Here is a 27,057-nt window from a genome sequence, read left to right as displayed (position 1 = left end):
TTGCAGCTCCCAATGGAATATTGTTGCCAGAGGACTGGGAACACCTCAGCTCCCCAAGAACAGTCTGTGCTTAACCTCAAGGGGCCAGAGGACAAAGCCATGGGCCTGATCATAGACCCCCAACGTTAGAGCATGCAGCCTAGGAGTGCTGAGTGAGCCTTGGCCCTTTGAAACCATCCAGAAATAAAGCCATTTGACTATACCCAGTTTGCACCACAGTTGAACTCTCAAGGGCAATAAAGAACATAAAAATCAAAAGTCCCCTTCAAGGGAAAGCAACTTCAAAGGAAAAGGGAACATCAGCCTCCACAGATCAGAAAAAACCAGTGCAAGAAATCTGGCAACTCTAAATCCAGAATGTCTTCTTATGTCCAAATAATCACACTGGTTCACCAGCAATGGTTCTTAATCAGATAGAAATGGATGAAATGTCAGAAATAGAATTTGGAATCTAGATGTAAGGAATCTCACAGAGATATACGAGAATGCTTAGCCCAATTCAAGGAAGACAGTAAAATGATGTGAGAGTTCAAAGATGACATAGCTATTTTAAGAAAGAACTAAAATGAAATTCTGGAAATAAAAAACTCACTACAGGAGTTTTCATAATACAATTTGAAGCATTAACAAGAGAATAGACCAAGTTAGGAAAAGAGTATCAGAGTTTGAAGACTGCTCCTTTGAAGCAACTTAGGTAGAAAAACATAAAAAAATGAAAAAAACCTCTGAGAAACCTCTGTAAAGAGACATAACCTATGACTCTGCATTCCTGAAAGAGAAGGAGAGAGAGTAAGCAACTTGGAAAATGTATTTGAGCATATAGTCCATGAATATTTTGTCCAACTGGCTAAAGAGTTTGACATGCAAATTGAAGAAATTCAGAGAATTCCTGTGAGATACTACACAAGACAGCCATCTCCGAGACACATAGTTATCAAATTCCTCAAAATAAAAAACCTTAAAGACAGCTAGGAAGAAAGAACAAGACTTTCTGTACAAAGAAAACTATATCAGGTTAACAGAGGAACTTTCATTAGAAGCCAGAAAAGATGGGAGGCCTATCTTCAACATCCTTAAAGAAAATAAATTTTAACCAAGAATTTCGTATCCCACCAAACTAAACGTCATAAGCAAAAGAGAAATAACGTTCTTTTTGTGTGTGTGTGTGAGACAAGAGTTTTGTTCTTGTTGCCCAGGCTGGAGTGTAATGGCATGGTCTTGGCTCACTGCAACCTCCACCTCCCAGGTTCAAGTGATTCTCCTACCTCAGCCTCTCAAGTATCTGGGATTACAGGCAACCGCCACTATGCCTGGCTAATTTTTGCTCCTTTTTTTTTTTTTTTTTTTTTTTTTTTAGTAGAGATGTGGTTTCACCATTTTGGCCAGGCTGGCCTTTAACTCCTGACCTCAGGTGATCCGCTCTCCTCGGCCTCCCAAAGTGTTGGGATTACAAGTATGAGCCACCATGCCTGGCCCAATAAAATTATTTTTAGACAAGCAAATACTAAGGGAATTCATTACAACTGGACTTGCCTTACGAGAGGTCTTAAAGGGAGTAATAAACATGGAAACAAAAGAACATAACCACCACTACAAAACACCCTTAAGTACTTAGCCAATTGACAATATAAAGCAACTGTACAATGAAATCTACATAACAATCAGCTAATAATATGATGTCAGGATTAAATGCTCACATATCAGTAATCATCTTGAATGTAAATGGAATAAATGACCCACATAATAGGCATAGAGTGGCAAGTTGGATAAAGAAGCAAGAGCCAACTGCTATCTTCAGGTGATCCATATCACACATAATGACAACCATAGGCTCAAAACAAAGGGATGAAGAAAGATCTATCAGGCAAATGGAAAACAAAAAGGAGAAAGTGTTGCTATTCTTATACTAGATAAGACAGACTTTAACCAACAATGATAAAAAAAAGGAGAACATTACATAATGATAAAGGGGTCAATTCAATAAGAAGCCTTAACTATTTTAAATATATATGCATCCAATGTTGGAGAACCCAGATTTATAACAAAAATTATTAGAGATATATGAAGATATTTAGATAACCACAAAATAATAGTAGGAGATTTCAACAACCCCCTGACAATGTTAGATAATTGAGGCAGAAATCTAACAAAGATGTTCTGTACTTAAATGCAACACTTGACCAATTGGACCTAACAGACATTTAGGAGAACATTCCACACAATAAAAAGAGAACATACATTATTCTTGTCTGCAAATACTCTATGAATAAAATAACTCTATAAATAAAAAAATACTCTAAAATTGGCTATATGCTCAGCCATAAATCAAGTCTCAACAAATTCAAAAAAATCCAGGAAGATCTCTCAAAACCATACAATTATACGCAAGTTAACCTGCTTCTGATGACTTTGGGTTAAGAATGAAATAAAGGTAGGAATCAAAAAATTATTTGAAACTAAGGAAAACAGACACAACATACCAGAATATTTGGAACACAGCTAAAGCAGTGTTAAGAGGAAAGTTTAAAGCAATAAGTGACTGTATCAAAAAGTTTGAAAGATCTCAATTTAACAATCTAATGTCACACCTAGAAGAACTAACAAATTAATAGCCAACTAAACCCAAAGTTAACAGGAGAAAAATAATAACCAAAATCAGAGTTGAACTGAATGAAATTGAGACATGAAAATCTATTAAAAAATCAATAAATCCAAAATTGGTTAATTGAAAGAATGAACAAGATTGGTAGACTGCTAGCTAGATTAATAAAGAACAAAAGAAAATCCAAATAAACACAATCAGAAATGACAAAGGCAAAATTACAGTGGACCCCGTAAAAATACAAAAAATCCCCAGAGATTGCACACCTCTATGTATACAAACTAGAAAACCTAGAATAAATGGACAAATTTCTGGGAACAGACAGCTTCTCAAAATTGAACCAGGAAGAAATTGAAATACCAAATGGATCAAAAACAATTCCAAAATTGAATCGGTAGCAAAAAGCCTACCAACTAGAAAGAGCCCAGAACCAGATGAATTCACAGCCAAATTTCATCAGATGTACAAAGAGCTAGTACCAGTCTTACTGAAATTATTCCAAAGAATTGAGGAGTAGGCACTCCTCCCTAATTTGTTATACAAATCAGCACCATTCTGATAATAAAATGTAGCAGAGACACAACAAAAAAAGAAAACATCAAGCCAATATTCCTGATGAATATAGACACAAAATTTCTCAACAAAATACTAGCAAATCAAATTTAGCAGTGCATCAAAAACTTAATTCATCATGATCAAATAGGCTTTATTCCTGGGATGCAAGGTTGTTTCAACATATGCAAATCAATAAACGTAATTCACCACATAAACAGAATTAAAAACAAAAACCATATGATCATCTCAACAGATGCATAAAAGCCTTTCAATAAAATTCAACATCTCTTTATGTTAAAAACTCTAAACAAATTAGTCATCAAAGGAACATACCTCAAAATAACAAGAGCCATCTAAGACAAACCTATAGCCAACATGATCACATTGAATGGGCAGAAGCTGGAGCATTCCCCTTGAGAACTAGAACAAGACAAAGATGCACACTCTTACCAATCTTATTCAAGATAGTACTAGAAGTCCTAGCCAGAGCATCGGCCAGAGAAAGAAACAAGGGCATCCAAATATGAAAAGAAGAAGTTAAACTATCTCTCTTTGCAGATGACATGGTTCTATATGTAGATTTTCCCATAGGCTCCACCAAAAGGATCCTAGAACTGATAAACTATTTCAGTAAAGTTTCAGGATACAAAATCAATGTACAAAAATCAGTTGCATTTCTATACACTGATGACCTGCAAACTTAGAGCCAAATGAATAATGCAATCCCATTCAAAACAGCCACCAAAAGAATAAAATACCTAGGATTACAGCTAACCAAGGAGGTGAAAAATCTCTACAATGAGAATTACACAGCACTGCTGAAAGAAATCAGAGAAATTGCGAACAAACAAAAATATTTTTTGAAATGCGATATATGTAACAAAAATACTGAAGACTTTTACAACAAAAACTATGGAACATCACAGCAAAAAATGAAAGCCTGAATTACTGTTCATCTTCATGAAGACTCAATATCATTAAACTGCCAAACTGATTTATAGATTCACAGTAACCCCAAATCTAATTTCAAGATGATTTTTATAGATATCAATCAACGTTTCAATATTTATAATAAAACTACAGTATTTTAATATTTATACTACTGTAATATTTACAGTATTATAAAACCAATATTCACCTGATTCTTTTTTTTTTTTACATAGGCACCAAGGAAATTTAATGGATTCAACAGTCTTTTTAACAAATGGTGCTAGAACAACTGTGTGTTGGATAACCATGTAATTAAAATGAACTTCAACCCCTCCTTCACATAATATACATACAACACTGAATTTCAGAAGGATCATGACTCTCTTGACTCTAGGAACAGGCAAAATTTCTAGAAGAAGATAAAGTACTAACAAAAAATACATATGTTTCCTAGGCTTTATTAATTTTAAAAAATTGGTTTATTAATAGCATTTGGGAAATGAAAACATGTATCATAAACTGGAAGAAAATACTCACAATAAATACATAAAATAAGGGAAATTTTACCAAAACAAAGGTTTTCACATTTTTGTTCTCAGAATCCTTTTATACTTTTAAAAATTACTGAGAACTCCAAAGGTCTTTTGCTCATATGGGTTATATCTATTAATATTTCATGAATTCAAAATTAAAACTGAACAATTTTGGAAATATTTATTTAACAATTAAGTTAAAACAGTTTTAATAAATCCATTACATTTTAACAGAAATTACACATTAAAAACTGTATTTCTCTAAACCAAAATGAATTTAGTGAGAAGAGAGTTTAGTTTTGCCTTTTGTAAATTCTCTAATTCCTGGTGTAATAAAAGATAACTGGTTTCTCATTATCTGCTTTTGCATTCAATCTGTTATGACACAATTTTAGTTGAAGTAAGCTGAAAAAAAATAGCCTCACACATTGTCTTAGTTTGTTCAGGCTGCTATTATGAAATTCCATACACTGAGTGGCTTGTAAATAATAGAAATTTATTTTTCATTATACTGGAAACTGGAAAATTCAAGATCAAGGCATAAGCTAGCTAGTTGTCTGGTAAGTTTCTACTTCCTCGTATATAGCCATCTTCTCACAATTAACTCACACGGTGGCAGGGGTGAGGGAGTTCTCTGGGGTCTCTTTTATTTCTTTATTTATATTATTATTATTATTATTATTTGAGATGGAGTCTCACTCTGTCACCCAGGCTGGAGTACAGTGGCACCATCTCGGCTCATCGTAACCTCAGCTTCTTGGGTTCAAGCGATTCTCCTGCTTCAGCCTCCTGAGTAGCTGCGACTACAGGCGCACACCACCACGCCTGGCTAATGTTTGTATTTTTAGTAGAGATGGGGTTTCACCATATTGGCCAAGCTGGTCTTGAACTCCTGACCTTGTGATCTTCCTGCCTTGGCCTCCCAAAGTGGTGGGATTGCAGGCGTGAGCCATGTCGCCTGGCTGGGGTCTCTTTTATAAAGCACTAATACCATTTGCTACAATTTCATTCTCATGATCTAATCACCTCCCAAATGCCCTTAATTCCTGATACCATCACATTGGGGGTTAAGATTTAAATGTGTAAGTTTGGGGGGACACATCATTTAGCTCATTGCACACATATACGTGGTTGGAAAAAGGAGGGGGATTTTCAGCCTTCTTAGGTAAATATGAATATTCTTTTTTGATACTCTAAGAAATTTCCAAAAGTGGTTAATTTTGTAGCTAGGTGTGATGATGTACAACTGTAGTCACAGCTGTTCAGGACACTGAGACAGGAGGATTGCTTAGCCCAGGAGTTTGGGTTTGCAGTGAGGTATGATTAGGCTACTACGCTCTAACCTAGGCTACAAAGCGAGATCTTTTAAAAAATAAAAAAGAAGAACAAAAAGAAGAAAAAGTGGTCATTTCTTAAATATTAGTTGTAATAAAGAATGTGAAATTATATTGGTGAGCTTTTCATCCTGTTTCATTAACATTATTTTGTCTCTTTTGCATTTTAATGGATTTTGTACTCAGGCATGATTTTGTAACACAGCGTGCGTGCGTGCGCACACACACACACACACACACAAAACTATACCAAGGAAACGATAAACAGAAAAGACTGAGGCAATGTTAACATTAGAAAAAAATTGATTTGAGGTAAGTAGGATAAAGGATACAATGAGAAATATTTCATCTTAATATTCAAGCTCCTAGCAACATATATTTTGTATTAAAAAAGCAAAAACTGTAGTAATAATAATAATAATAGAGACATTTCACATTCTTCTCTCAGAAGTTGGTAGGTAAGAAAAGAAAATATCACATATAGGTAGAGAAAATTTCAACTTTTGGAAGGCTTATTTTATATTAAGTGTGGAAGGAACAAAGAAGGGATGAAGAAAGGAAAGAATCTGTGAATCCAATAAATATGGCCGATTAGTTGTTACCAATGTGCCTAAGAACGTAAAGGCATGTGATATGGTATCATGTTAAGATGCAGAATAAAACTTCACAAATTACAAAGAGCAGTACTCAAAGGGGTCATGCCACTGATCTTGATGCAAAAAATTAATAAACAGACATGAAAAGTAGAATTATCAAGTACCTACTCATTGAAAGTTTAAAAGACCATCCCCAGTGACATAAAATGTAGCAGAAGTAACCAGAAAAAAAATACTAGGCAAACTGCAATAGTATTAATGTAAATCATCCCTATGAGTTTTGTGTCTATGCTCTTGCAAAGTGGAAATTATCTGTTCCTGTTTTATCTTTGTAATGATTCTTTTTAAATATCTAAAAATTGAACACAAAACACTATATGCATGTCTCTTTCAGTGGCAGTTGGCAACCACTTAAAAAAATAAAAGGAGATTTTTGAATCACCGTATTGAAAAGTCCGCTAGGTAAAGTTTAGGCATGAATTAGTTCAAGTTCTACAAATTATGTCCTCAATCTTTGTCTCTTCAGCTTTAAATTATCATCTATATTGTGTGGTCTTTTCCCTGAAATATTGTCTTGGATATGTTGGCAAATGGTAGCTAACATTTCTAGACCACTATCCTATTAGTTTAGCAACTCTAGCAGAATGATAATTTCCCTTTTCTAATCGCTCTAGCAGAAATTCTGAATAAGAATCACAGCCCTAATGTAATTTCCTACAATAACAAAATAAAGTGTTTTTAGAAAAAGTGGGGATATGATCATCTGAGATCTGATGAGAATATAATTGGTGGTTTTTTTAAAATTTTCATTTGGTAAGTTAGTTTTTACTGTGAGAACAGGAGAGAAACTCCATAATTTAATGAAAGCCACAAGAGAAAACCACTGTGAAAGTTTACTAACTTTACTGAAGAGACAAAAAATAAGATTGAAATGAAATTTTACATATACATTATGAACTGGTAAAATGCAAAATTGTAAACATATCAATTCTGCCAAATTAATTATGATTTAAATCCTAAAATAATGTTTAAAGATTTTTGGCATGGATATTATAACATTTATCTGCCAAAAAAGTAAAGGAAAACTCAAGAAAATGTTTAGAATATTATAATGATAGAATATTTGTACCTGCAAGGAAAAAAAGACTTATACTAAAGCTATAATAATTAGTCCTATGTAATATTGGCATGAGAAAAACTGAGTAAATGTTAGAATCCCAATAGAGAAAAACTCATAAATAACTGGAAATGGTCTATGTGATAAATTTTATACTTTAAATTATTGAGATCAGAACAGATTCAAATACATTTGTCTATTAATACAATTGTCTAGTCTCGTGGGGGGAAATGTTAGATTTCTTTTTCTCACCATGCACACTGGACTTCTCTTATATCAGCAGCTATATTCTTACAATTTCTTATATCTTCCTGTATATATTCACATTTATAAAACCACACATTACTTTATCTTCATAAAAATGATTAGGAGCCAAACAGAAGGAAAAGGAAAGGAGGAAGGAAAAAATAAGAAGAAGCAGGGAATGAGGAAGGAAGGAAGGAAGGAAGGGAGGGAGGGAGGGAGGGAGGGAGGGAGGAAGGAAGGAAGGAAGGAAGGAAGGAAGGAAGGAAGGAAGGAAGGAAGGAAGGAAGGAAGGAAGGAAGGAAGAAAAGGAAGAAGGGAGGGAGGGAGGGAAAACAAACCAAAAAAAAAAAAAAAGGTAAGAAGGAAGAAAGGACAGTTTTGGACCAGAATGGAAGTTTGATTGGATGGAAAGGTTATAAGCTAATAGAACAGATCAAGTATGATTTTCATTTTCCAGCTACAAGCTTTGAAAATTGAAGAAAAGAGAAAAAAAGGTGATTTAGAATTTTATTATATTTAGAGAGGGAGAAGTTGATAATTACTTTGAGATACCTCAATTTCTTTTTCCTATTTTTCCCTGATTTTAAGAGAGGAGGCCAGGTTTTACAATTTAACATCCAAAATAAAATTTTATACTCAAAAATTCTAGAAATTTTATTTCCACAGTAATCCAATTTTTATAGTGCTTTTAAATTTTAAAAGATTATAGTAGAAAATCCTTTCTGGAGAAGATGGGTTTTTTGAATGAGAGTGAAAAAATATATGATACACACACATACACAAGCACACACAAATATACAAATTGCTGTTTGCCAGTTTATCAACAATTAGAAAAGCAGAATTAACTTTAACTAGAAATACATCTGTTTTTCAGAAGGAAGCACCCACAAATCCTTACTACCCATGTCCTTATTCTCCTTCTTACGTTGGTTTTCTGACTCTCATTGGCTTTCATAGTTGTCTTGACTTTTAAATATCCTGTTCTCATAAATATTATTTGCTCAGATCAGATGCCTGAAATTACAGTCATTGGTAACCATGAGGATGGGTTTCCTGGGACCAGCCTCCAATTTGGTAGAATTCTATTGAAATGCCAATCAAAGTTCCAGGCAGCAGGGGAAGAAGGCCTCCGTGGGGCATTTATATTCTGAAATGTAAATTATGGTTTTCCTTGACTTCCACTGCAATCTTTAAGATGTCCTCCTCCTCCCTTTGTTCCGAAAACATTTTCAGTACAGCTGGGAGTGCAGACAAATCCACACAGAAGGAAAGTAAGACTATTAACCAATATTCTTAATGTTAAATTTTAATGTTCTTTCATATAGCCCATGTCAGCTTTTTAGTACTTTAAAAAAATCGTGGATTGGGGATAATACGATAGATTCAAAATGGAATAAATTTTTACTATAAATTGTGCTTGTTAGAACTTTGGAATTATGACCAAGAAACTCGTTCTAGCCTGCTTGAATTGTCTACCATCATAATTAATGAACACTTCATAAATACAAATAGACAATAATCTATTTTGTAATTCAAATTGCCACTTTTAAATATTTGTTTTCCTTTGAGAAATGTTAGAAATAATGAAGAAAAAAATGCCTTTTGAGAAAAATCACAGTAATGTATACACATTCATTCACATACATAAAACACTGATTTCTCTATTTATATGCCTTTTGTATCTTTTCTCAACTATGGTAGATTGAATTATTTGCTTCAGTTCTTCAGCCCTCCCTATAGAGTCACCTTGTCTTGTGATATTGCAGTGTCTTTCACTAAAGGCAGAGTGTATTTCACCATTGCTTGATTTTGATCAATAGGATATTTGGAGAACTGATGTGAGCAAAGGCTCAAAATGAATGGTGTGCTTAAAAATGTGTAACAACTGGCTCTCCAATTCTTAAAGAGCTTGGTTTGAGAATCAGTTAAACAAGATGAGGAAGTTCCTGATTTCTCAAATTTGATGATATTCATGGTATAAATACTTTCACCACGGCCAACTTCATGTTACCAATGAGACATTAGTGAATGTGGAGATGGAAAGAGATTCACAGTAACATATCATGTTATAATATCTCTACTGTATAGACATACTAAGGGAGGAGACCACCCTTCATACTGTCTTATGCCCAATTTCTGCCTCCAAAGAAAGAAGAAGTAAAAATTAAAAGGCAGAAATGAAATCCACAGGCAGACAGCCTGGCGCCGTACCCTGGGCCTGGTAGTTAAAGATCGACCCCTGACCTAATCGGTTCTGTTATCTATAGATTACAGACATTGTATAGAAATGCACTGTGAAAATCCCTATCATGTTTTATTCCGATCTAATTACCAGTGCATGCAGCCCCCAGTCACGTACCCCCTGCTTGCTCAATCCATCACCACCTTCTCACGTGCACCACCTTAGAGTTGTGAGTCCTTAAAAGGGACAGGAATTGCTCACTCAGGGAGCTCGGCTCTTGAGACAGGAGTGTTGCCGATGCCCCCGGCCAAATAAACCCCTTCCTTCTGCAACTCGGTGTCTGAGGAGTTTTGTCTGCGGCTCGTCCTGCTACAATACTAGATGTAAATGACCTCAAGATCCTAGATTAAAATAATGTAGAAAAATAATTAGGAAGTGGTGAGTTTTTAGTGTTTATTATTTTCTTTTTTAATATAATGTATTTATCTATACCTTTATGTAATTTAAATTTTAATAATGGCTGCATTTAACAACCACCTCAGAAAACGCTGAACATTTAGCAATCGGGTCTTACAAGTAAATAGAGCCAGCTGTGGCACATGCCTGCTGGAAATATACTTTTTAGTTTGTCCAGGCTCTTCTGTACCTCTGCCATTGCTCTCAGAAGAATGTGCCCTGCCTATTCCACTGGTTCAAGGAAGATGAAGACACATGGAACAGTGTCTTTATCCCCCAGCTAACTCAAAGGCCTGCAATTCAAAGAAGAGACAAGCTTGCTAAGTCTTGTCTTCATCAGTAGACTCACAGCTGCAACAGCTCCAGGAATGAAGGGGGGCTATTTCTTTTTCGTTTTTTTTTTTTTTTTAATTATACTTTAAGTCTTGAGTTGGAAGGTAGTTTGTTACATAGCATCATTGCAGTAATAGATGACTAATATACTAACCTCTTTTTGAGAGGTAAAAAGCAATGACTATTTTTTATTATTAAAAGGACCATTGAGATATTTACTGTATTATTATTAACTGAGATTATTATTTAATTTTGTATTATAGATGGAATTTAATCTACAAAGATATAAAAGCATATACTGGATCATCTGTTTGATCAACAAATTAGCAGAGATTATCTCATAACTTCAATGACTGTGTTTGATTGGCATTTGTGATTATTTTGATGCCAAGTGAATATTCATGGTAACAATATTTAAGTGTTAATGTATCAGTAAGCAAATCTGACTGACATTAGTGGGGCATATTTTAATGTCAGCTTGACCAAAGTCACCTCAGGCTTATGGCTATATTATATTACCAGTAATAATGATGTACTTTCCTTTGCGGTAATAAATAGCAATTGAAGATCTGTCCATAGAATGAAACTTTTGTATTTTAAGTTCTTTAATAATGTAAGACATTGGTTTGACATCATAAAAAAATGTAACAGAGGCAATGGAAGTAATTTTATTGCGGTTGTCTAATGAAAAAATAATAAAAGAGAATTTAGTGTGAGATGGTCTATTTGCAACAAGTGGAGTCCATTATAATCAGTGGTGCCAGGGCATAGGATATTACAGCCTACAGGCCTCAAAATTACATATCCATTAGCAGGAAGTTCATATTCACATCACAACTGACACATGTTGTTCTAGAAACATATCACTTCTTCCAACTCCTGCCTGCTTCCTCCCTGGGTACCACTTGTTTCCTGTGCTGATCCTGCTATAATATCACTCAGATCAGGTCATATCTCTGCTCAGAACCTGTCAAATCCTTCCTGTCTCACTCGGGGGAAAGGAACAATTTCTTCTAAGGCCCTCTACGTCTCCCCACAATACTTCTCAGCTCCCTGGCTCACCTTCTCTCCCTTTTTTGTCTCCAACTTTATTTCTTCATACTGTCCCTACTCTAGAAAGTATAGATCACACTACGACACATTGGCTTCCATACTGCTTTTCAAAGCCTAAATTAGAAGAGCTTTTGTTCTTGCTATTCCATCTGCTGTCAATTTTCTTCCCACATACATCCTCACCATCAAAGCCTCTAATAAAGTCATCTTGTTAGCGAGGCCTTCTCTGATCATTCTACTTGAAATGAAACATTGCCCCAAGAACTTTCAATCCCATTTCCCCTCATTATTTTTGCCAATATTCTAATATACTATATGTTATATTATACTAATTTATTTTGCTTATGATCTATCTTCCCCCATGAGAATATAAGCTTCATGTGGTCAAGAATTGGAATCTATTTTGCTCATTGTGTATTGTCAGCAGCTAAAGAGTGTCTGCACATAATAGGTGCTCAATACATAGTTTGCTGATTAAATAAGTCCTCACTGATATAGTTGGGGGACTAGATAAGGTCATCTGTATAAAAGTTTCAGCATTATTTCTTGTCATATAGAAATCTCTTAACCACTGTTAGTGTCAGTCATAATTTTCTTCTTCTATTTGAAGGTCGAATGTAGCTGGTAATGTGTAGAAAACAGAAGGGGGACTTCAAATGTAAGGAACAGGCACATTTTAAAATGCTAAATAAATCTCTAACAGACCTTATGATTTCTCAAAACTATTTAGAAGCTTTGGACTTAACATTATAAAATAACAAATTTCAAATTCACTCAGATCTCTCTCCATTTAAATTCTCAAGAGAAAGTAAATAAAGTGACAGATGAAACAAATGTGATGAAAGTCTTAAATTCTTGGGTACTTCTCCTTATGTTCAAACTCAATAAAGAGCTGACTTGTCCCTGGAGCTTTTGCCAACAAATAAACACTTTTCCTTTGCTGATCCCCTTTCTAGCCAGCTCACTAACCAGGTATTATTTCGTGCTCTTTAGTTTCTTTCTTAAAACTCTGTCCCTCAATTAGCTCACTGCTCGTGTTTTCAGCTATCACCAGTGCTCAGATTATATCCAATTTTCTCTTACTTTTTTCCTGGTTTATTATTCTTTCTTCCCTTGTTGTTTCAACAGTATATCTATATCTAACATCATAATTTTATTAGAAATATGAAACTGTCGCACTGAGATGTCAGCTGCCTGAGTGAGTTCATTGTCGTCACCCTTCTATAAATTCTGTTGCCTTGGAATAACATATCAAAGATCTCAACTCTCTTTTTTCTCACAATAATTCTGGTTTCCTCTCTTTCTCTTTTGTACCTGAAGTGGTACTTATAATGTAATATATTATCATAAATGTTTCATTGTTTTCTGAATATTTATTATAATAATTATAAAATATTTCTGATATATAAAGCATATTGAGACTCAGGATGGGAAAGAACATATTAGAAAATAGTAAAGCCCATTTTATAATCCCAATGGTCACTCATACTAATGGTTGGTCATAAAAGAACATATAAATATTATTTTACATGAATATGCAGGGAGGTACTTGTTCTATTTAATAGGTGCTTATTGAACATCCACTGGAAGTAAGTAGGATTCAAAGATCGACACAGAATCAAGCATAGCTCCTGTCCTTAGGGACTTAGGTCAATTATATGTAAAGACATAAAAAGACAATAGGAGTTCTTCATGACAGATATCATGTTCAGATTTTATATAAGGTGTTACGGAAACATAGAACAAGGGCTCCTTGCCTGGCATCATGGATGAGGTTAAAACATTCTTTTTGGAGCCTGTAATTTTTGATATGCCTGTAACTAGCTTTAAAGGATGAGCAACCAGTTAAGACAATGAGATGGGAAGGAAATGGAAGTCATATCAAGCAGAGAAAATAATATGCAGAAAATCTCTTGAAGTACAAGGTACCTCACATACGTACAACATGTAGTGAGAATACACAGTTTTTGAAGTTGAAAGTAAGGCAGTGATAAAATAGCACTTCCCTCATAGGAGTGTCTCCTGGGGAGACATGGAGACCCTTAGAAGCCAACAAGAGGACTAAAGCACTTAGAATAGTGCCTGACACCCAGTAAATTTAACTGTTAGCCAAATAATATGAGATTTTAAATGCTAGCCTGAACTTGGATTATGAAGAGTATCCAGAGAGTTTTAAATAAGGAAATGACATGATAAGCTTTACTTTCTTAATAAAATACTATGAAGGCATTTTGAAGAAGAAAGACAGGAGACAGGGAAACTAATGAGGAAGATATTCCAGTTTCCACTAGGAGATGACAAAGCCTAGGGCAGAAGTAGTAGCAGTGGAGATGAGGAGGGGATGGATTCAACAATAGCTATTGAATGTGGAAGCTGAGGGAGAGGAAGACAGACCCAAGGTTGGTAGATTACATGGCTAGATGGAAGAAAGTACCATCAACTGAACTGAGGAAATTCTCCTCAGGACACTGGGGCATTTCCTGTGCATTCTGCACTAAACTTTCTAATACATGGTTCTCAACACTGTGCATGATCGACAAATATGGCTGATTATGACTGAGACTATAAAACAATGTTCTCTAACAAAGTGTATTATGACATGTGACATTAATGGATCATGTGCACTAAAAGCAATTAGAGCAATGTTCACCCAGTAGAATTAGCATGGCTTTGGTTACTTAAAGAAAAGGCAGATATTAATTTTCAAAAACATACCTCTGACTAGGATTTCTGGACTGAGACTGAAAGCAATTTGTTCTGTGATTCAGCAAACTTTTTCTCCAGAGTAGTATATACTGTGTCTGTCAGATTCATATTCTTTAATTTTTCTGTGAGATGAATATATGCTTTATAATGGTAATTTCACGTATAGGGTAAGCTACAACAGAAGTATATCATGGCAGCTTCCTAATATGGAGACCAAGGCCTAACTATTCATCTTAATTCAATAACTATTAACTCAACTTTCTTTGTCTTATTTCACATTTACCATATGCAAAAAAGTGTTTTAGGGAGTGGAGAAAATGATAAAATCAAAAGCCCTGTCTTGGATTAGGTCACAATTAAGCTAGACCAAATAGACAATCACAATAGAGAAAAACCTAACTGTGGCAGCAGTGTGCTTAAGACACAGGAATAGCCTGCTAAAGATTTAAGAACCAAGCGGAAGACAAGAAAATCATTGCAGGGTTTTAAAATAAGGGTGAAAAAGATCTTAGATACATTTTAGAATAATCACTCTGGCTGCAATGTGGAGAATGGATTGAACAAAACCAATATGGGAAACAGGGAGATATAATATGTGGATGCTGAATTTCCCAGTCAAGAAAGAATTAGGGCCAGGTGCAGTAGCTCACACCTGTAATCCCACCATTTGGGGAGGCCACCGAGTGAGGATCACTTGAGGTCAGGAGTTCAACCCCAGCCTTGCCAACATGGTGAAATCCTGTCTCTACTAAAAATACAAAAATTAGCCAGGCCTGGTGGCATGCCCCTGTAATCCCAGCTACTTGGTAGGCTGAGGCAGGAGAATCACTTGAACCGGGAGGCAGAGGCTGCAATGAGCTGAGATTGTGCCACTGTACTCTAGCCTGAGTGACAGAGCAAGACTCCATAAATAAATAAATAAATAAATAAATATTCGTATCTTAACTAAGGCAGCAGTGTAGAATATGAAAAGAAGGAGATAATGGCCAAATGCATTTTGGATAGAGCAGAAAAATGTGAAAGTAGTGGCATATTCAACAAGTCATGATGAAGGCATATGATGCCATCTAGCACCAGCCAGACAGACAGTCATATATCAGTAGAGGTGGGGTGCATATTGGGACAGAGTGTAGGCTTCCTGAATTCATGTGCTGGCACTGCCACTGATTTAGCTGGGTGTCCATGTGAGAGACCCTTTACTTCTCTAGTACCAACTTTATTAAATTATTGTGATGATTTAGTGAGTTAGAATATAAAAATGCTTAGAATAGTGTCTGACATACAGGAAGCAAGTGAGTGTTAGTAATCATTATCTTGTTCCAACATTCAGGTACACAGGTTCTGGAGGCATCATGATGCAGTTCTGAGAATTTCCAGGTCCTGTGCATCTTACGTATCCTAAATTTGGATGATTTCATGCCAGAAGGCGAGTGGTTACCTAGGGAAAGGCTGGCACTTTGCATGGCTCTAAACTACCCAACCTTGCTACCACTCACCAGAATTTCTTCCTTCCTTTTAATTAAGGCCTTGCTGAGCATCATTCAGAAAAGTCCGTCCTGTTTAATCTGTGACTCATAGTCCAACCATTTGAACGGTACAAACATTTCCTCTGCAGGAAGGAGCAGATGCACTGGTGAAAAACAAGTAGGGGAAAATAAAGCAGGGAGCCTCATAAATGCGGAGGTAGTTGGGACTAAAGAAATCACATGTTTTTACAGACATGTTAGCTTGTACAAGTCCTTTATTCTTCATGGCACAATAATCATCGGAGACCTTTGTCTCTAAAGGAAATGAAACCAGCCACAGTTGCATCAGTTACCATCCCTGGAGTGTTGATCTGCTATTGGAAGATACACAGGGCAGGAAAGGCTTCTCTCCAGGTAGCAATAAAAGAGTTATCAACTCACTCTGGTACTCCTCTGGGACCCAGGAAAAAAAAATCTAAGTCTGGCACCTAGGCTCTTTCCTGAGTGGGTTGTCATGGCAACAGGATATTAGCAACTGTTTTCAGGATTCTAGGGCCTTGGCAATTCTCATGAGTTTCTCTGCCTCAGCTTCTATGTATGCACAGACATATGGATACTAGAACTGATGCCAGAATTGAGGAGAGAATTTAAAATTCATGCCAGGATCCCTCTGGGTTACACGGGACCTCAGTTGACCTCGCAGAGTTTAGCTTGCTCTGCACCACCGCTGATACCATGACCCATCTGGTTCACTGCCTGCTGGAGCTCCGTTGCTCCAGCTGTAAAATAAGGGGGTTGGAGTCAGCAAGCTCAAAGGTTAATGTCAGCTCCAGAATGCTTTGAATCTCAGTAGTTTTATAGAATTTTCTTCCAGAGTTCTTCATGGTTGATCTTGATCATGCTGTTTGAGAAACAAAAAGTCATCTTCATTAGTACTATTCTAGATAGAATCATTTGCTCTTGATCAAAGCCTTTATTGTTATTCTAATAGAACATTTAACTAATTGCATATGATATACATATTTAAGAAGGCAATATATTTGTGTGTGTATATATTCACAGGAGCTTTAGTATACAGGCATTTCAATATTCATACATTTTATTCCTTCATTCATGATTTAATTTACTTGATCTATGACTATATGACACGCAATGCTGTATTAACTATAAATACTTGTTTCTTTGTGCCTGGATGTATGGTTTTAACTTGAGTACAAGTTCTGTTCCTCCAAGAATTCAGAAGAAAGCTGTAATTTTTATGAGTTCAGCTATTGTGTCTGTGTTACACGCTATTGTATCCTCAGCACTTTGAATAGCACTTGACAAATGATAGATGATTAACAAACGTTTGAAGAACAAGTGAATGAATGAATATATTAAAGACGTAAATTGGGCCTACTTGAGTTTCTTTACATTACAGTAAAAAGTACCTCTTGATAAAGAACACATTAAATGTTCCAGTTACCTACAGCATAATAAATAGTCCTAAAATATAGTAGCAAAAACAAAGACAACCAATTCAAAATTTCATGCTCATAGATTTAGTATGTTAGGAATTCAAGAGGGGTACAGTGAAGATGGTTCTTCTCCACCTCATAATGTCTGGAGACTTAACTGGGTTGAGATCAGCTGACAGTGACCAACAGCTGGAGGCTGACAGATTTGTGGCTGAGAGATCTGCTTCCAAGGTGTCTTCTTCACTCATAAGTCTGCTACCACAAGAAGATTGCTGAAAGGTTGAGATCAACTGGAACAACTGACCAGAGCTCTTAAATGAGGTTTGAAATATCTCTCTCACTTGATGACTGGTTTTGGAGAGGGAACATCTAGAGCACAGGCATTCAAAGAGATCAAGATAGAACCGGCAAGACTTCTGTTGACTTAGCATCAGAAGATACAAGAAGTGCCACTTTTGCCATGTTTTACTGGTTGTAAGCAAATCACTGACAACAATCCTCCATTTTTGACTCCTCTGGAACATAGACGTCAGTTGATGGCACTTCTACTGCAACAATTCCTACCTTTCATTTTATGTTTGTTTTTTATAATGTCCTGCTATCTTCTAAAATAATTCTTTCATCACATCTTTCGCCTTACCAATCCATGTTTCAGTGGTGTTCTCTCTGGTAATTATATCATCTATTGAACATTTTATTTTATATGCTAAGTATTTGATACCAAAATACTTCTACTTGTATTAATTTAAAACTTCCTAACTTCACATTGCCAATATCTGCCCTTTTAAAATTTTATTTGTTGTATTTAAATAGCCATACATTTAAAGTTATTTTTTTGTAAAGAATTTGTAAGCTTCAGGTGTCTAGTCATATTGGTCTAGGGTGCCAGTTCCATGATAATATATAATGTAATAGGTCAACGATCTGGCCTTGGTCCGCATCCTAACTGAGGGCAAGAAATAGGCCCAAGACTCCACATAACGACTGTGTGTGTTCCTCTCTCTGCCACTCTCAAATGTAACTCTGTCAGAAGATCACCTTTAAATTTTTAGAGAAAAATAAAGAATATCATAAAGAGGTATTTTTCATAATTCTAATCCACCACCCACGAGATTTGAAGGAAAAGTACTAAAGAAGTAAATACTAAAGAATTGTTTTCATCAACCCTCATCCTAGCAGTTTTTTGTGCTGTTTTCATATTGTCCACTCAATACCAACAACATGGCCATTGCAATTTCTGTGAGAAGAAGTCAAGAAATAGACTCTTAAATGTCTAGTTCCTCAATTGCCTTAAGTCCGCAGACCATGCCATCACACCATACACACACACACACACACACACACACACATTCATACACACACTCACACACATACATTCATACACACACTCACACACATCTACACACACATATAAACCAAGGCACGATAATGGCCTCACATTTCCCAAAATGTCTCTCATTCCTTTATTTTTCTAATTTCTCCAGGGTTCATTTAAGGGAGAGGTCAGCAGTTCATGTTAATTTTTATCTCATTAGGAATGGAAAGCTACTCTAATAGTTTTTCTAATGAAATATATTTTCTGAGGTGATCCACATAAGAAAGGGATGACAAAATATTCATTTTTTTTCTAAGTGCTCCAATTATATAAGTCTCTGTAATGATATGTTAATAAGACATGCCTATTCAATGAAGCTTTTGCTGGAATTTTACTCCAGATATAACCACCATCATTATATTATTATTATTATAAAAGTTCTTGTTTATTTGGGATTTCCTATGAGCCACTTTCAATAATATTCACCTTACATGTCTAATAATATGTAATTAAGGGCACTAAATAGGTTCCTTAGTAAGGTCATATGCAAAGTTTCAAAGTAGAACAGTCGACAATGAAATAAAATAAAATAAGAAGCCCAACTCTTTTTTCAATCCCTCAAAGAAAACAAATACAAACTTCTGGTAGCTGCTTTTGTTACTTTCTTAACTCTTGGCATCTGTACGTTCTGCAGACTCTCATTCTACACTCTCCTTCCTTGCCTACTTCTTTTTGCTTTTATATCTGTTGACTTCATTTCTTTGTTAAGTCCTTCCCATCTTCCTCCTGAGTCTTAGGCTCCATCTCTTTTGGATTATTCTGCATCACAAAAGGTTTCTCTAGCAGAGACAGATCACACAGAAGGAATCTAAGACTTGAAAGCTGGGTTAGCAACGAAAGCATTCTCGCTGGTAGACTGGGGTAGGGAGACAACATCTCTGAGCATTTCTTTATTAATATTTTTTCCATCACATATATATGGTTTCATTTGTTCTCTTAACAACACTATTAGTTAGATATCATAACTGTATTTTTTATGTGAGGCAAGCAAGTGTCACGGAGGTAAAATTGCTTGTCCAAAATTCCAATAGATGTTCTTGAAAGTAAAGAAGTGAAAATGTACAGCCAGGGTATCTGATGTTGATGCCCACACTTTTAACCATTTACCTAGTTTGCGATACTTTTTCCTATGAAGATGTATTTTCAAAACAACATCAAAAGTTAGACCTTCATAGGAACTCTCCTCTTCCACTGAAAGAGTTTGGGTCAAGGGAGATAACGTATTTAAAAGAACCTGTCTGAGTACTCTGAGTTTGTTTCTGCTTGCTCATGAATATTTCCATTGCCAAAGAATGGCTCACCTGAGGCCATGAGTATAATTTTACATAATTATACACATAGCCGGTGTAACAGCTATTAGCAACCAATTAGTAATAATTTGGGCAATGCTAGACATTCTCTTGCACTAAATCTTTTATCATGAAATTTTAAGTCATTAGATTAATAAATAATAAACTACCTACAGAGATATTTGTTATAAAAGACTGTACTTCAAATATGCTGTGATAAGTTCTTTAAATATAAGCAAATTATGCAACTGAAGCAGCATTTCTCTCAATCCTGCTATGAATTTGAACTTATCACCAACTCAGAAAAGCCAGTGCTCATCATCTGAAACACAGATTCCATTTCCAGCTGCCATGAAATCTAGAGTAAGGTCTGACTACTCATTCAAGAGACACTCCAGGGAATACTGACAGTCACCCTACTGCAGAAACTCTGTTGTATTGGTAAAGTGGGGAGCAAAAAGGAAAAATGGTGGGGGAGACTTCTAAGATATGATGATTTATCTTTACCTGTGGACCAAATCTCTTAGGAGCAAAGAAACAGCAAAAATTTGGAAAATTGCCTAGATAATGTCTTATCTGCCTTCATAATCAATTCAAGGCAGTGTATTCTAGAAATAAAGCAGCTACATTTTTGTTTCCAACATGAGATAGAAGGAAAATTGAGACTACTCAACTCAAGTGTTTAGGACCTGCAAATCTGTGAAACTTAAAATCAAAATGGCAGGTTCCTTATTCCCCAACCCTGCAATATTTCAGATCAAAAATAGTTGACTTCCTGATATTCAAAAAATAGGTAATGAATTAAAAAATAAACAAACTTTATATTTCTGTTGTGTATATGTAGCTTAAAGTGAGTTTACAACCATTATACACTAAAAAGAAATGGTAAAAATTAGTGCTATTATTACTTTACAAATAAAAAAGCCAAGGCACACACAAAATAGAGTGGAGGAAAAATAACAAAGATTTTAGAGCAAATTCTAGAGCTAAATTCTTACTCTTTTGCCATATAAGTTTTTAATTTGAGAATTACTCTCCAAGTTCCATTTGCTTAGCAATAAAATAATAAAAATAATTCTGGACATCTTGAAGTTTAAAGGATCACATGAAAAGTAACAACAGGTATCCAATACATCTTCCTTTCTCCTACCCCACTGTCCCCTTTTGCTTTGGGAAAAGTATGTATGTTGATCTTGCTTGCTAAGACAATTAGGAAGATGTTTCTTTGTACATTTTTCTCAGTAACTATTTCTGCCGTCAGATACAGCTTCTTAGAATTTTATCAGCTTGATAAGCATTAGTCTGATGGAAATTGTCAATTAATTTTACTGTTGACCTAATTTTTTCCTATCACTCCTACATTTGAATTCCATCCCACAGTGCTTTGCCTAACTGTCTTAGTGTCTAAGGTAAAAGAAATATTCAGTAATGCTGATCTTGCCTTTATTTAAAATTTTGATATTTTGTTCATCATCAAATTTTTTGCATTCATTTTTTAAAAATATTGCTTTAAAATATTGTTTACCTCAATTACTAAGTTTTTTTGGCACGTTTTAAAGTTTTCAGACAATGCAAATGCCCTACTTGCTTCGTCTAAGCCCAGGCCTTGCCATTCTGTTTCTATTTTCATATGTTTAGAACACTTTTTTTTTTTTTAACCTAGTATGAGGTGAGTCTAAATCTGGCTTAAACCAGTGTAGGATACCAGAAGTATCCAAAGTATTGATGAGGCCCCTACCATCTGTCTTTATAAGGCCCTGGAAATAAAATAACCTCTTTACTTTTTTCTGACCCCCAAAATATCAAAACACAACAGGAGGCATGTTAAGCCCAGAGTTTAAACTGAGAAGATTTGGTTTCATTGTTTGCATGTTTTGTTTGCTTTATTGTTTACTTTCAGTTTTGTTTTTATTTATGTCTTTCTTTTGGCAGCAAGCAATGGATAATTTCAGTTAGTGGTTCAGGAGAGGAGATGAAGATAATCCCCTCCTTTAAAATCTGACATCCGATATTGTTGTGCCCTTCACTTCCCCAGAGGAGAGACACAAAAGCAACAGACCCAGAAGCAGCAGCTCCATTAAATCTCTATCCTTATACTTTCTTCAGGGTGGCAAAAATTGAGCTTCTCAAAGTTGTCCAGAGCTTTAGATATCCCCTCCTTTATTTTCCCAAAAACATGCAAGCTTAGTAAAGACGAACTTAGGTGACACTGCAGGAGCTGAGTCCTAGTGCTCTAGGCCCAGCCTTAGCTCAGCTGGAGTCAGAGCAAGATGTATCTATGACTGGTTTGCAGAAGGTCACTGCATTGGTTACCTTGCTGACAAAAAATAAATCCTAGACTTAACACTGATAAGAAACATCATTTTGGCAGAAGCTTGAAAAAGAGAAATATTTAAAATTGACCATGTAGGGAAAAAAGTAAACAATGTGACTGGCAAGAAGAATTTGGGACTTCCAGAAACATAGTCTACATAGGAAATTAACAATAATTAATGTTCATTACCTGCTTACAAGGAACCTGATGTTGTTTCTAGTTGTTTTGTTATATTGAACTTTTACAACAACTTTTTAAGATAGTCACTATTTTTAAACTTGCTGAAGGTCACTGCTAGGTCCTGAGCTCTAGCTACTATAATATATGCTTCTCAAGTAATCAAGTAAACCCAGCTTTAGGAAAATGCAAGTATTATTTGCCCATAATTCTGGTTAATGGGTGCTACATGTATGTGTGTTTATGTATGTGCATATACTTAGGGAACTATCTGTGGAAGGTAGAGAGTTCCAAAGTCAAGATGTTTGGAGGACACATGTCAAAAAAAGTTAAACAGATTTTTATTGCAAACATTATCAGTGTCATGAATAGGCTAAGGTGAACAGTGATTCTCCAAGGGAAGAGTTTTAATGGTAGGGTTTATGTATTAGTCCATTTTCATATTGCTATAAAGAAGTGCCTGATCCTGAGTAATTTATAAAAGAAAGAAGTTTAATTGACTCACAGTTCTGCATGGCTTGGGAAGCCACAGGAAACTTACAATCATGGTGGAAAAAGAAGTAAACACATCCTTCGTCACATGGCAGCAAAGAGAGAAGAGCCCATCAAAAAGGGAACAGTCCCTTATAAAACCACCAGATCTTGTGAGGACTCACTCATTATCATGAGAACAGCAGCATGGGGGTAACTGCACCCATGATTTAATTACCTCCCACTAGGTCCCTCCCATGACAGGTGAAGATTATGGGAACTACAATTCCAGATGAGATTTGGGTGGTGACACAGTCAAACCATATAATTCTGCCCCGGCCCCTCCCAAATATCATGTCCTCACTTTTCAAAACACAATCATGCCTTTCCAACAGTCCCCCAAATTCTTAACTCATTCCAACATTAACTCAAAACTCCAAGTTCAAAGCCTCATCTGAGACAAGGCAAGTCCCTTCTGCCTATGAGCCTGCAAAATCAAAACCAAGTCAGTTACTGCCTAGATACAATGGGGGTAGAGGAATTGGGTAAATAAACCCATTATGAACGGGAGAAATTGTCCAAAAATGGGGCTATAGGCCCCATGCAAGTTCAAAATCCAATAGGACAGCTATTAAACCTTAAAGATCCAAAATGACCTGCTTTGACTCCATATCTCACATCCATGTAACTCTGATGCAAGAGGGGGTTCCCAAGACCTGGAGCAGCTCCAGTCCTGTTGTTTTGCAGAGTACAGTCATCTTCCTGGCTGCTTTCACAGGCTAGCATTGAGTGTTTGCAGCTTTTCCAGGCATGTGGTGCAAGCTGTCAATAGACCTACCATTCTGGGGTCTGAAAGATGGCAACCCTCTTTTCACAACTCCACTAGGCCATGCCCCAATGCAGACTCTGTGTAGGGACTCCAACCCCCATTTCCCTTCTGCACTGCCCTAGCAGAGGTTCTCCATGAGGGCTCTGCCCATGCAGCACACATCTGCCTGGACATCCAGGAGTTTCCATACATCCTCTGAAATCTAGGCAGAGGCTCCCAAACCTCAGTTCTTGACTTCTGTGCACCTATAGGCTCAACACCACATGGAAGTTGCCAAGGCTTGGGGCTTACACCTTTTGAAGCCACGGCCTGAGCTGTACTTTGGCCCCTTTTAGTCATGGCTGGAGTTGCTGGGAAACAAAGCACCAAGTCCCTAGGCTGCACACAGCAGGGAGCCCCTGGACCTGGTCCTGGAAACTATTTTTCCCTCCTAGGCCTCTGGGCCTGTGATGGGAGGGCTGCCATGAAGGTCTTTGAGATGCCCTGAAGACATTTTATCCATTGTCTTGTCTATTAGCAATTGGCTCCTTGTTACTTATGCAAATTTCTACAGCATGCTTGAATTCCTCCCCAGAAAATGGGGTTTTATTTTCTACTGCATTGTCAGGCTGCACATTTTCAAAACTTTTATGCTCTGTCACTTCTTAAATGCTTTGCTGCTTAGAAATTTCTTTTGCCAGATACTAAATCATCTCTCAAGTTCAAAGTCTCGCAGATCTCTAGGGCAGTGGCAAAAAGCTGCCAGTCTTTTTGCTAAAGCATAGCAAGAGTGACTTTTACATTAGTTCCCAATTCGTTTCTCAGTTTTATCTGAGACCATCTCAGCCTGGACTTCATTGTCCATATCACTACCAGCATTTTAATCAAAGTCATTCAACAAGTCTCTAGGAAGTTCTGGGAGAGGCAGGAGGCAGATGAGGAAAGGTCCCCAGAGAATCTCTGACCTGCCCCACAAGCGTTTACACCAGATGTTTTTGTGCAGCTAAAGAAACCTGCACAGTGGGCTTGCCTGGGCATCCCCACAATGAACTGGAGGCCCACATGCACTGTGGGAATGGGGTGGGGCCACCAGGAATCCATGTCTTATGCAGGAGAAGAGCTTGGCCTCCTCAGCTCCTCAGCTTGACCCCCTCAATTCAGCTCAGTGTGGTAGCCTGGTATTCAATCTGTGAGGTGGGAGTTGGCGGGCAGGAACCCTCTCTTTGCTGAGAGCTCCCCTTTCACTTAATGAATTTCACCCTCCTCACCCAGAAATGTGTCCTCATGTCCAATTTTTCCTGGTTGTGAGACAAGAACCCAGATTTAGTTGAAGTAAGGAGCAAAATAATCCTGTATCAGTTCCAAATTTTCCTACATTTTCCTGCCTTTCTCTGAGCCCTCCAAACTGTTCCAACCTCTGCCTATGACCCAGTTACAAAGTCATTTCCACATTTTCGGGTATCCTTGTAGTAGCACTCCACTCTCTGTGGTGCCAATTTACTGTATTAGCCCACTTTCATGCTGGAATAAAGAACTGCCTAAGAGTGGGCAATTTATAAAGGAAATAGATTTAATTAACTCACAGTTCTCCATGGCTGGGGAAGCCTCAGAAAACTTACCATCATGGAAGAAGGGGAAGCAAACATGTCCTTCTTCACATGGCAGCAGGAGAGAGAAGTACCAATCAAAGAGGGAAAATCCCCCTATAAAATCATTAGATCTCATGAGAACTCCCTCACTATCATGAGAACAGCAGCATGGAGGTAACTGTCCCCATGATTTAATTACCTCCCACTGGGTCCCTCCCATAACACATGGGGATTATGGAAACTACAGTTCATAATGAGATTTGGGTGGGGACATGCAAAATCATATCAGTTTAAGTATAAGGTATTTGACTAGGACCATACCTTTGTGATGGGGCATGACTTCTTGGTTGCATTTCATTTTGTCCTGGCACCTTAGTAGTTAACAGCTGCTGACTGAATGGCAGCCAGAAGTTCACTACCAACAACAGGTGCATGAGTGCCACCACATTGCAGATCTCTGCCTGGTCCCCAGCTGTCACACCAACCTTAGTGTGAGTGTGGAATGTTTAACAATGCGTGGCCATGCATACCAGTCCCGAGAGAGAGAGAGACCAAGCATGAGGGAGTACTGGTGAGGCAGCCAGCTGAAAGAGCAAGTGATGACTCAGAAAAACATACAGAGCCGTTGGGGTTTCTTAATAGGCACTCACTGCCCCTAGGAAAGGGTAAGGAGAAATTTAATGGACCCTGCTGGGTCTGTTGCTATGTAAATCTCATCTCTGGGGAAGTGACTGGCACGAGAATATCAGATGTCACTGGTGCAGACATTTTGCAGATGTGTCTTGTATTTACCAGTGTGCAACCTGTGCGCAAATTCCAAATATGTGAGCATGGGAGTGTGGGCAGATGGGTATGGATGTGTGCATATGCCACTTCTTACATCTACTGCCCACAACGCAGGAGCAAGGTTTAAGAGGTGAAATTTGACATGACATTTCATGCACACTGATAGAGATAGTTTAATTTTTGCAAATACTCGTTGTCAGCTGCATTTTAGAGGCGAACATCCCATCCACACACACTCTCTCACAAATATGTGAAATGAATCACATTGCCCATGGCTCCCATGGGAAAAACGTGCTATTACTCTATTTCCAAAGCAGTTGTCAGATCTCTGGTGATACCTCAAACCAGATCCTTGCATTTATGTGACAAGGACTCTTAAAAAGCCTGATAGCTTGTTCTAGGGGTAGGGAAACAAAATAGATAAGTGGAGTTTATTTAAAGTTAAAGTTGAGAGGAACAGAAAGACAGAATATTTATATTGATATGTGATATTTTATCCTTATTATGCATTTTTATCCTCTATTTGGTCAATGGACAAATAGTGCTGAATGTAGGACTAATCTTAAAGCAAATGCCCAGAGTACTTGAACTGTATCGAATTAAATTGAAATGGATCAAATTGAATCAAATAGATTCTGTGAGTGCTCACCTGTGTCCAGGAATAGGTTATTTAAGACTGATT

General features: G+C 36.7%; 1 long non-coding RNA gene across 1 annotated transcript in view; it reads right to left on the bottom strand.

Moving 5' to 3' along the window:
• Positions 1-26,062, bottom strand: part of LOC114676214 (uncharacterized) — a 507,752-nt gene extending 481,690 nt beyond the window's left edge. The window contains exon 1 of the long non-coding RNA XR_003727062.2: positions 25,911-26,062. This is a non-coding gene — a long non-coding RNA (uncharacterized LOC114676214). The remainder of the gene's footprint in view (positions 1-25,910) is intronic.
• Between the last annotated feature and the right edge of the window lie 995 nt (positions 26,063-27,057).

The sequence above is a fragment of the Macaca mulatta genome, chromosome 2, assembly GCF_049350105.2.
Source record: "Macaca mulatta isolate MMU2019108-1 chromosome 2, T2T-MMU8v2.0, whole genome shotgun sequence".
Taxonomy (NCBI): domain Eukaryota; kingdom Metazoa; phylum Chordata; class Mammalia; order Primates; family Cercopithecidae; genus Macaca; species Macaca mulatta.
Note: the sequence above shows the minus strand (reverse complement) of the source record. Positions and strands in the feature narration are given on the sequence as shown.